Genomic DNA, 11,183 nt, shown 5'->3' on the forward strand with positions numbered 1-11,183 from the left:
AAGGACCGGAGGGAATACGTAGGAACACGAGCTAGGTATGCAAGTAGTACGTACTTGGTCATACTCAAACACCTAGATAGATATATAATAAATAATAGACTGAAGATGTTAAGACCTTTTCAAGCGTTCTCATGGCATATATAGAAGCCATTGTACTTGGCCTGCTGCTTCAATACCGACGCAGTCTGGGCTCCAATCCTCAAAGGAGACGTAGTTGACTATCATAACTGATAAATCTTGTATAAGTAGATCCATAGGGCCAGCCGCATTTAAACTCTCAGTCTAAAAAAAGTTTTAACCTCCTCTATTAAAATTGGCAGGTTTATTGTATATATGAACTCCCCGTCACAACTTTCAACTTAAGAGGTAAAAGCTCCAACATTGCATCATCCTGAATTGCAAAATAACGGCTCATGAAAAAAAGACTGAGTGGTAATATTACATTAAAGTAAATTTTATGTACTAACGAGGACTACTTTTGATTATAGTGATGAAAGATTTTCGAAGGATAAGTATTATTTGTCAACCAATGTTGGATAGAAGTCTGGTATATTTGTATTATTTGTCGTACTCATAGCATCTTTATGCTATGTATAAGACTTGAAATCTATCATTTCCTACCAGACCATCTTGATGAATGCTGCGTCGCGCTGCATGGGCCATGACTATCCCTGGATGAAGCACTTTTATCCAATGCAGCTGGTATTTTTACATTACTGAACGATGGTGCCTGGACTGGGGAAATTTTGGTCCCTCAGAGCGTTGATAGTGATCATCCTCCAGCCGCAAGAACATAATAGGGCAGTACCCGTCACCCACTCCCATGGCTCTCTCTCCCTCGACGACGGTGATTGTCCCGTGCAACACCAGAAACAGGAACATGTAAGGCACTCCATCATCCAAAAAGCAGGGATTTTCCCAGCCGATTTTGATCCAGTATGTCCAGGGTCGGGGGCATCCTAGTTGTTCTTCACCATTTGTTGCAGCTGGTTGTTCGGGATAGTTCATTTACAATCAGGGGCAATACTAATTGCATGTCTAATCTAATTATGTATTTCTGTACTACAAGTTTAAGTTACGAAATTGTTCGTTCTCACGTTTTAGAATGAACGTGTTTCAAGACAAATGTTGTATAAGACCAAAAGAATATTTATTAATAAATCCTCCAAAATGAATCAGCAATACACAAAGCCTGAATACACCCAACATACACATAACTACTTGATCATACACACACACAGATAGTTGCTAGTAATAATTACTTGAATATACATAAAATACACATGTGCCCGCGAGTACAGAGATGCACTCAAGCCATGAGGCCGGCAATGGCAAGCAAAACGGCAAGGCCAAACCCCGTGGCCTCCACATTGGTGGCAGCAGAGACAGGTGTCGGTGGGGGAGCATTGCTTGCACTTGGGCCGTTGGCCGGGACGGGTGACTTAGAGGAGGAGCCTGGCATGATATCGATCTTAACCTTCATGCCGCCCGCGCAATGACCAGGGAAACCACAGATGAAGTACCGGGTGCCGGTGGCTGTGAAGGTGACAACATCATTCCCGGAGTTGAAGGTGGTGATGGGGTTGGCCGTGCTGCAAGAGTCGTAGTCTGCCTTGCTGACTTCAAGGACATCGTGTGCCTGAGGGGAGTACTTAAAGACGATCTGATCGCTGGTTTGGAAATTCCTAGAGGACGCCCAAGTGCCGTAGTTGGTGCTGAGGTCCCATGCGCCGCCCGGCTCACCCACGTTGTAGGTTGCCGCTGACGCGGTGCTCAGGACGGCCATCGCAGCCATGGCGAGAAGAATGGTTCTCTTGGCAGCCATTGCGGTTGGAACTGTAAAGAGAGCTAGCAGAGGAGATTATAACTTGTAAGGCAGGTGTGTATCGATCCTTGAGTGGAGAATGTGTTTGCTTTCCTAGGAGGCAGTGTCGGGTCCTTTATATAGAACAATACACAGGCTAGACCCGGTGTGATGGAGAAACATGTGCGGTTGGTGGGAGCGTAGAATGAAGTTTGTGTACCTGGATTTTGGACTTTGAATATTGTGTGTAGGTGGGAACACAAGCAGCTGGTACGTACTTGATCAAAATAGACCGAGGATGTGAAGACCGGGCTGTGCTGTTGGCGGGCTGACCATTTCACGCGTTCTTTCCTTTTTCTACAGTATCGACGCGGTCTACAAGAACATGAGGTAGACTATCACGATCCACATAGCTTCTGACGTTGATCCAATTGTCCAAAGCATTATTTTGACAAAGTTTTTTTTATTAGTGCATTTGACATATTAAAGAGACCCTAAAATTTTGTTGTTGGAATGATTTAATTACAAGTACACCTGCGAAAAGAAAAATTACAAGTACAAATGATACAGTTGGTCACTATAATGTTATCCTATATACCTAAGTTAACAGAGCTAAACTAGCCATTAGTACTACTCTATTACATAGAAAATTGGGGGTCCTACTGATTTGGAGGCCCGGTGCAGCCGAACACTCTGCACAGGTGCATGGTACGGGTGGCCTGTTGCGTGCCTTGATTTGGATCGTAGACACTACACACTAGTGTAGAATCTTGATTTTCTCAGCAAAAAAAAGTGCAAGGAAAGCACAGTGATCGCCGTCAACTATAATAATATCTATGGCCAATAATAGTTGCTCGTGCTTGTCGCGCTATTCGTCATCCTGGGTGATGAATAGTTATTCATCACCCCCTCTCTATTTTGACATCAATGCACCGTATTTTTATGTTTCGTAATTTTTTTCTTATTTCATATATAAAAAGAGAACATAAGAAAATATGTACTCACCGTAAAAAAAATTACGAATGCAAAAACATAGTGTAAAACATACATAAAATGTGATTTTTCTGGTTTATAACCTATATTTTTATTTTTTTATACCAAATTTTACATATTGAATCAATATGCATGTAACTATTTATATTCTAAACGTAATTTATTTAGGAAACGATCGTAAGATTACCTCGGGTGAAGAATAACTTATTTTGTATCCTGGGTGATGAATAGTAACACTATATATATATATGCTATATAGAGACCTTTTACGGACGGTTTCAAATTGTGGACTGATTCTAATAGCAAGATTAGTATTTTCAAAATCAACGTGTTTGCTTTTTAAATGACACGTTAAAGTATCTCGTAATGAAATTTTACACATGCGTAAAATACATCTTTGCATGTGTGTCAATTTTTCCCCTTTTTTTTGCCACTTCAAAATTTAATTTCGATTTTTTTGAACGGTTATTTTTGATTTTTTCAAAAATGTAGATCATATCAAGCCTGTGATCCAATACAAATTTCTACCGTTGGTGCCAAGATAAATATGACTTCATTTTAGATAAAATTTAGTTGAATTGCAGACTGGAAACTCCATTTTAGCAGTTTTAAATGTGCTAAGCGTTAGCCCAGGTAAATTTTCTACCAGAAAGCTCTATCTCTCTCAGATCCAAGCTTTCAATAATGGTATTGAATATAAACGACCATCTGCCGTCAAAATTATCATTATTCTTTTTCTCTCTCCTCCTTATGATGTTGAAGTCACCCCCAACCAAAATTGGGAGCTACTCGGATCCGCAAATTAGAACCAGGTCAGCCAAAAACTCCGGTTTAAGCTTGGGTTGTGCAGCACCATACACCGGCACCAGAGCCCGGTTAAACCCATCAGCTTTGGACCTGACCTGAAATTTAACTGCGAAGTCACCCATCACTACACTTCGGACTTCCAGCGAATCACATCTCACTACAAGCAAGATCCCACCCGATCTTCGTCGCGGAGGAAGGCAATGCCAATCAAAATCGACACCACCTGATAAAGTGCTGAGAAACTGAGGCGCAAAATTATCCCTACCAGTTTCAGAGAGAGCAATGAAATCTAGTCGATGCTCAAGAGACGCCTCAGCAAGAAACCTTCTTTTAGTCAAGTCCTTCAGACCTCTGCTATTCCAAAAGATTCCTTTCATATGTCATCATGAAATTTTTTGGCCGTTCGAATCCTAGCACTCCTACGAACCGCGGAAGCAGGATAAACCTTCTGCTTCCACTTACGCTTGGGTTTACTATGGTCCTCCATCCGGTCCTCATAATCGGGGTCAGTTGGTCTTGCTACTGCATCCTCTAGAACTGCATCCTCTTCCTCAGATTCAAGAGTGGATGGTGCAAGATCCGCACAGAAGTTATCGAGCACTCTTACCCCTAATGCATCAATCTCTGCATCATTCATAGGTTTTACTGCTGCTAGGTTTCAGATTGTTTCTAAAGCGCATTTTGCTTCGAAATCTAGAAGATCATTAACCGAGTTAGAAATTTCACTATTAGTACTCCCTAGCGAAACTCCTAATTGGTTGGCATTATTAATAATCTCATCTTTAGAAAAATGCAATATAGAATTAGACATGTTGACTGACATACCAGTGGTGACCTCAATGTCACGAAGCTTGGCCGCCCTCATAGCGCACCTCTGTTGCATTTCATCAACCTCCGGGTGGTCCTGGAGACGAGAACTCATCTGTCGCCTCGCAGAGACCGGGTCAGGGAGCCCACCAAAGGCAATGACCTCCTCCCGAGTAAAACCTCGCGCTGAAGAGTCCGCCAAGGATACCGGAGGAGGCAGCGGTGGGCTCCGAAGCCCCACGGACGGGAAGCCGGGGGAGGGAGGTGCGGGCGCCGCCTGCCCGAACTCTCCCCCGCCCCAACCCTTTGTCCTGAAGGCGTCGCTGTCTTGACTGCCGAAGGAGGAGGAGGTGTCGAGGCCACCTGCCCCAGACCCCCACCCAGCACCATTGGAGAAGCGGCCGCTCTAGCCGCCACCATAGGAGAAGGAACCAGGTTCACCTGACCCAGACGGCCTCCCCCACGGCCGGCCATCGGCGGCGTCACCGGCGTATCCGGCGCCAGGATAGGAGGAGAAGAGGTCGAGGCCACCTGCCCCGGACTCCCCCCCCCCCAGGCACAACCTCCGAAGCAGACGACGTCTCCCGGCCCGAGTCCACTGGGGGAGCGGGGGAAAGCGAAACCACCTGAGGCTCCACCTCCCCACCCCCCACCAAGGTCGTCGCCGAGTGCGTCCCCATCAAGCCTCCCACCACAGGACTATCAACAACATCAAACTCCAACACCGGAAGCGTGCACTCAAAAACATCATCAGAATCCACCCGGTCGCTCCAAAGTCTGGGAGGGGCAGACGCTGGCTCAAAGGACCCAAACCGCAAAGTACTCATCCGCACCGACGGAGCTGGGGCCGGCTCCACCCCGGGCCCATCCCCGGGCAACTGAGCAACATGTCCCGATCCGTTGGACCTCTCTTGTCCAGCCTCATCAGTCGGGTCCCCACTAGCACCCGCGTTGTCGTCACCCTCGTGCATATCCACATCAGTCCCATTAACCGCCTCGGCAAACAACTCTGTATCCTCAAACTCAATCTCAAGAGGAAACACCTCTCCCCTATAAGTCCAGTTGACCACATCCGGGACGAACTCAATGTCCAGAACTGAAGGAAATATGCCCTAGAGGCAATAATAAAGTTATTATTTATTTCCTTACTTCATGATAAATGTTTATTATTCATGCTAGAATTGTATTAATCGGAAACATAATACATTTATGAATACATAGACAAACAGAGTGTCACTAGTATGCCTCTACTTGACTAGCTCGTTGAATCAAAGATGGTTAGGTTTCCTAACCATAGGCATGAGTTGTCATTTGATTAACGGGGTCAAATCATTAGAGAATGATGTGATTGACTTGACCCATTCCGTTAGCATAGCACTTGATCGTTTAGTTTGTTGTTATTGCTTTCTTCATGACTTATACATGTTCCTATGACTATGAGATTATGCAACTCCCATTTACCGGAGGAACACTTTGTGTGCCACCAAACGTCACAACGTAACTGGGTGATTATAAAGGTGCTCTACAGGTGTCTCCGAAGGTACTTGTTGGGTTGGCGTATTTCGAGATTAGGATTTGTCACTCCGATTGTCGGAGAGGTATCTCTGGGCCCACTCGGTAATGCACATCACTATAAGCCTTGCAAGCATTGCAACTAATGAGTTAGTTGTGGGATGATGTGTTACAGAATGAGTAAAGAGACTTGCCGGTAACGAGATTGAACTAGGTATTGAGATACCGACGATTGAATCTCGGGCAAGTAACATACCGATGACAAAGGGAACAACGTATGTTGTTATGCGGTTTGACCGATAAAGATCTTCGTAGAATATGTGGGAGCCAATATGAGCATCCAGGTTCCGCTATTGGTTATTGACCGGAGACGTGTCTCGGTCACGTCTACATAGTTCTCGAACCCGTAGGGTCCGCACACTTAAAGTTTGATGACGGTTATATTATGAGTTTATGTGTTTTGATGTACCGAAGGAGTTTGGAGTCCCGGATGAGATCGGGGACATGACGAGGAGTCTCAAAATGTCCGAGACATAAAGATCGATATATTGGACGACTATATTCGGACTTCGGAAAGGTTCCGAGTGATTCGGGTATTTTTTGGAGTACCAGAGAGTTTCGGGAATTCACCGGGGAGTATATGGGCCTTATTGGGCCATACGGGAATAGAGGAGAGAGGCCAAAAGGAAGGAGGACTGCGCCCCTCCTCTGGTCCGAATTGTACAAGGGGTGCAACCCCCTTTTCCTTCTCCCTCTCCTCCTCTTTCCTTCTCTCCAACTCCAACAAGGAAAGGAGGAGTCCTACTCCCGGTAGGAGTAGGACTCCCCCCCTTGGCGCGCCCTTCTCCTAGGCCGGCCGCCTCCCCACTTGCTCCTTTATATACAGGGGCAGGGGGGCACCTCTAGACACAGAAGTTGATCAAGTTGATCGTCTCTTAGCCATGTGCGGTGCCCCTCTCCACCATAGTTCACCTCGATAATACTGTAGCGGTGCTTAGGCGAAGCCCTGCGTCGGTAGAACATCAACATCGTCACCACGCCGTCGTGCTGACGAAACTCTGCCTCAACACTCGGCTGGATCGGAGTTCAAGGGACGTCATCGGGCTGAACATGTGCTGAACTCGGAGGTGCCATACGTTCGGTACTTGATCGGTCGGATCGTGAAGACGTACGACTACATCAACCGTGTTGTGCTAACGCTTCCGCTTACGGTCTACGAGGGTACGTGGACAATACTCTCCCCTCTCGTTGCTATGCATCACCATGATCTTGCGTGTGTGTAGGAATTTTTTTGAAATTACCACGTTCCCCAACAGTGGTATCAGAGCCAGGTTTTATGCGTTGATGTTGTGCACGAGTAGAACACAAGTGAGTTGTGGGCGATATAAGTCGTACTGCTTACCAGCATGTCATACTTTGGTTCGGCGGTATTGTTGGATGAAGCGGCCCGGACCGACATTACGCGTATGCTTACACGAGACTGGTTCTACCGACGTGCCTTGCACACAGGTGGCTGGCGGGTGTCAGTTTCTCCAACTTTAGTTGAACCAAGTGTGGCTACGCCCGGTCCTTGCGAAGGTTAAAACAGCACCAACTTGACAAACTATCATTGTGGTTTTGATGCGTAGGTAAGAACGGTTCTTGCTAAGTCCGTAGCAGCCACGTAAAACTTGCAACAACAAAGTAGAGGATGTCTAACTTGTTTTTGCAGGGCATGTTGTGATGTGATATGGTCAAGACATGATGCTAAATTTTATTGTATGAGATGATCATGTTTTGTAACCGAGTTATTGGCAACTGGCAGGAGCCATATGGTTGTCGCTTTATTGTATGCAATGCAATTGCGCTGTAATGCTTTACTTTATCACTAAGCGGTAGCGATAGTCGTGGAAGCATAAGATTGGCGAGATGACAACGATGCTACGATGGTGATCAAGGTGTCGCGCCGGTGACGATGGTGATCATGACGGTGCTTTGGAGATGGAGATCACAAGCACAAGATGATGATGGCCATATCATATCACTTATATTGATTGCATGTGATGTTTATCTTTTATGCATCTTATCTTGCTTTGATTGACGGTAGCATTATAAGATGATCTCTCACTAAATTTCAAGATAAAAGTGTTCTCCCTGAGTATCCGCCGTTGCCAAAGTTCATCGTGCCCAGACACCACGTGATGATCGGGTGTGATAAGCTCTACGTCCATCTACAACGGGTGCAAGACAGTTTTGCACATGCAGAATACTCAGGTTAAACTTGACGAGCCTAGCATATGCAGATATGGCCTCGGAACACTGAGACCGAAAGGTCGAGCGTGAATCATATAGTAGATATGATCAACATATTGATGTTCACCATTGAAAGCTACTCCATTTCACATGATGATTGGTTGTGGTTTAGTTGATTTGGATCACGTGATCACTTAGAAGATTAGAGGGATGTCTTTCTAAGTGGGAGTTCTTAAGTAATATGATTAATTAAACTTTAATTTATCATGAACTTAGTCCTGGTAGTATTAGCATATCTATGTTGTAAATCAATAGCTCGCGTTATAGCTCCCCTGTTTTATTTTTGATATGCTCCTAGAGAAAATTAAGTTGAAAGATGTTAGTAGCAATGATGCGGATTAGATCCGTGATCTAAGGATTATCCTCATTGCTGCACAGAAGAATTATGTCCTTAATGCACCGCTAGGTGACAGACCTATTGCAGGAGCAGATGCAGACGTTATGAACGTTTGGCTAGCTCAATATGATGACTACTTGATAGTTTAGTGCACCATGCTTAAACGGCTTAGAATCGAGACTTCAAAGATGTTTTGAACGTCATGTACCATATGAGATGTTCCAGGAGTTGAAGTTAATATTTCAAGCAAATACCCGAGTTGAGAGATATGAAGTCTCCAACAAGTTCTATAGCTAAAAGATGGAGGAGAATAGCTCAAGCAGTGAGCATGTGCTCAGATTGTCTGGGTACTACAATCGCTTGAATCAAGTGGGAGTTAATCTTCCAGATAAGATAGTGATTGACAGAATTCTCTAGTCACCATCACCAAGTTAGTAGAACTTCGTGATGAACTATAGTATGCAAGGGATGATGAAAACGATTCCCGAGCTTTTCATGATGATAAAATCGATGAAGGTAGAAATCAAGAAAGCGCATCAAGTGTTGATGATTAACAAGACCACTAGTTTCAAGAAAAGGGCAAAGGGAAAGAAAGGGAACTTCAAGAAGAATGGAAAGCAAGTTGCTGCTCAAGTGAAGAAGCCCAACTCTGGTCCTAAGCCTGAGACTAAGTGCTTCTACTGCAAAGGGACTGGTCACTGGAAGCGGAACTGCCCCAAGTATTTGGCGGATAAGAAGGATGGCAAAGTGAACAAAGGTATATTTGATATAGAGATTATTGATGTGTATTTTACTAGTGTTTGTAGCAACCCCTCGGTATTTGATACTGGTTCAGTTGCTAAGAGTAGTAACTCAAAACGGGAGTTGCAGAATGAACAGAGACTAGTTAAGGGTGAAGTGACGATGTGTGTTGGAAGTGGTTCCAAGATTGATATGATTATCATCGCACACTCCCTATACTTTCGGGATTAGTGTTGAACCTAAATAAGTGTTATTTGGTGTTTGCGTTGAGCATGAATATGATTTGATCATGTTTATTGCAATACAGTTATTCATTTAAGTAAGAGAATAAATTGTTGTTCTGTTTACATGAATAAAACCTTCTATGGTCATACACCCAATGAAAATGGTTTGTTGGATCTCGATTGTGGTGATACACATTCTCATAATATTGAAGCCAAAAGATGCAAAGTTAATAATGATAGTGCAACTTATTTGTGGCACTGCCGTTTAGGTCATATTGGTGTAAAGCGCATGAAGAAAATCCATGCTGATGGGCTTTTGGAATCACTTGATTATGAATCAGTTGATGCTTGCGAACCGTGCCTCATGAGCAAGATGACTAAGACTCCGTTCTCCGGAACAATGGAGCAAGCAACTGACTTATTGGAAATAATACGTACTGATGTATGCAGTCCGATGAATGTTGAGGCTCGGGGCGTGTATCGTTATTTTCTGACCTTCACAGATGATTTGAGCAGATATGGGTATATCTACTTGATGAAACATAAGTCTGAAACATTTGAAAAGTTCAAAAACTTCAGAGTGAAGTGGAAAATCATCGTGACAAGAAAATAAAGTTTCTACCATCTGATCGCAGAGACAAATATTTGAGTTACGAGTTTGGTCTTCAATTAAAACAGTGTGGAATAGTTTCACAAAATCGTGCCACCTGGAACACCACAACATAATGGTGTGTCCGAACATCATAACCGTACTATTATTGGATATAGTGCAATCTATGATGTTTCTTACTGATTAACCACTATAGTTTTGAGGTTATGCATTAGAGACAGCTACATTCACATTAAAGAGGGCACCATCTAAATCTGTTGAGACGACACCGTATGAAGTATGGTTTGGCAAGAATCCTAAGCTGTCGTTTCTTAAAGTTTGAGGTTGCAATGCTTATGTGAAAAAGTTTCAACCTGCTAAGCTCAAACCCAAATTGGAGAAGTGCGTCTTCATAGGATACCCAAAAGAAAATGTTGGGTACACCTTCTATCACAGATCCGAAGGCAATATATTCATTGGTGAGAATGGATCTTTTCTAGAGAAGGAGTTTCTCTCGAAAGAAGTGAGTGGGAGAAAATTAGAACTTGATGAGGTAACTGTACCTGCTCCCTTATTGGAAAGTAGTTCATCACAGAAATCTGTTCCTGTGACTACTACACCAATTAGTGAGGAAGCTAATGATGATGATCATGTAACCTCAGATCAAGTTACTACCGAACCTCGTAGGTAAACCAGAGTGAGATCCGCACCAGAGTGGTACGGTAATCCTGTTCTGGAGGTCATGTTACTTGACCATGACGAACCTACGAACTATGAGCCCAGATTCCGCGAAATGGCTTGAGGCCATGAAATATGAGATGAGATCCATGTATAAGAACAAAGTATGGACTTTGATTGACTTTCCCAAAGATCGGCGAGCCATTGAGATTAAATGGATCTTCAAGAGGAAGACGGACGCTGATAGTAGTGTTACTATCTACAAAGCTAGAATTGTCGCAAAAGGTTTTCGACAAGTTCAAGGTGTTGACTACGATGAGAGTTTCTCACTCTTATCTATGCTTAAGTCTGTCCGAATCATGTTAGCAATTGCCGCATTTTAGGAAATCTGGCAAATGG

General features: G+C 43.9%; 1 pseudogene; it reads right to left on the reverse strand.

The window, feature by feature from the left end:
• Positions 1-1,128: 1,128 nt before the first annotated feature.
• On the reverse strand, positions 1,129-1,912 carry LOC147987436 (mavicyanin pseudogene; annotated as a pseudogene).
• Between the last annotated feature and the right edge of the window lie 9,271 nt (positions 1,913-11,183).

Source organism: Triticum urartu, chromosome 2A, assembly GCF_056163025.1.
Source record: "Triticum urartu cultivar PI428250 chromosome 2A, HENAU_Tu73, whole genome shotgun sequence".
NCBI lineage: Eukaryota > Viridiplantae > Streptophyta > Magnoliopsida > Poales > Poaceae > Triticum > Triticum urartu.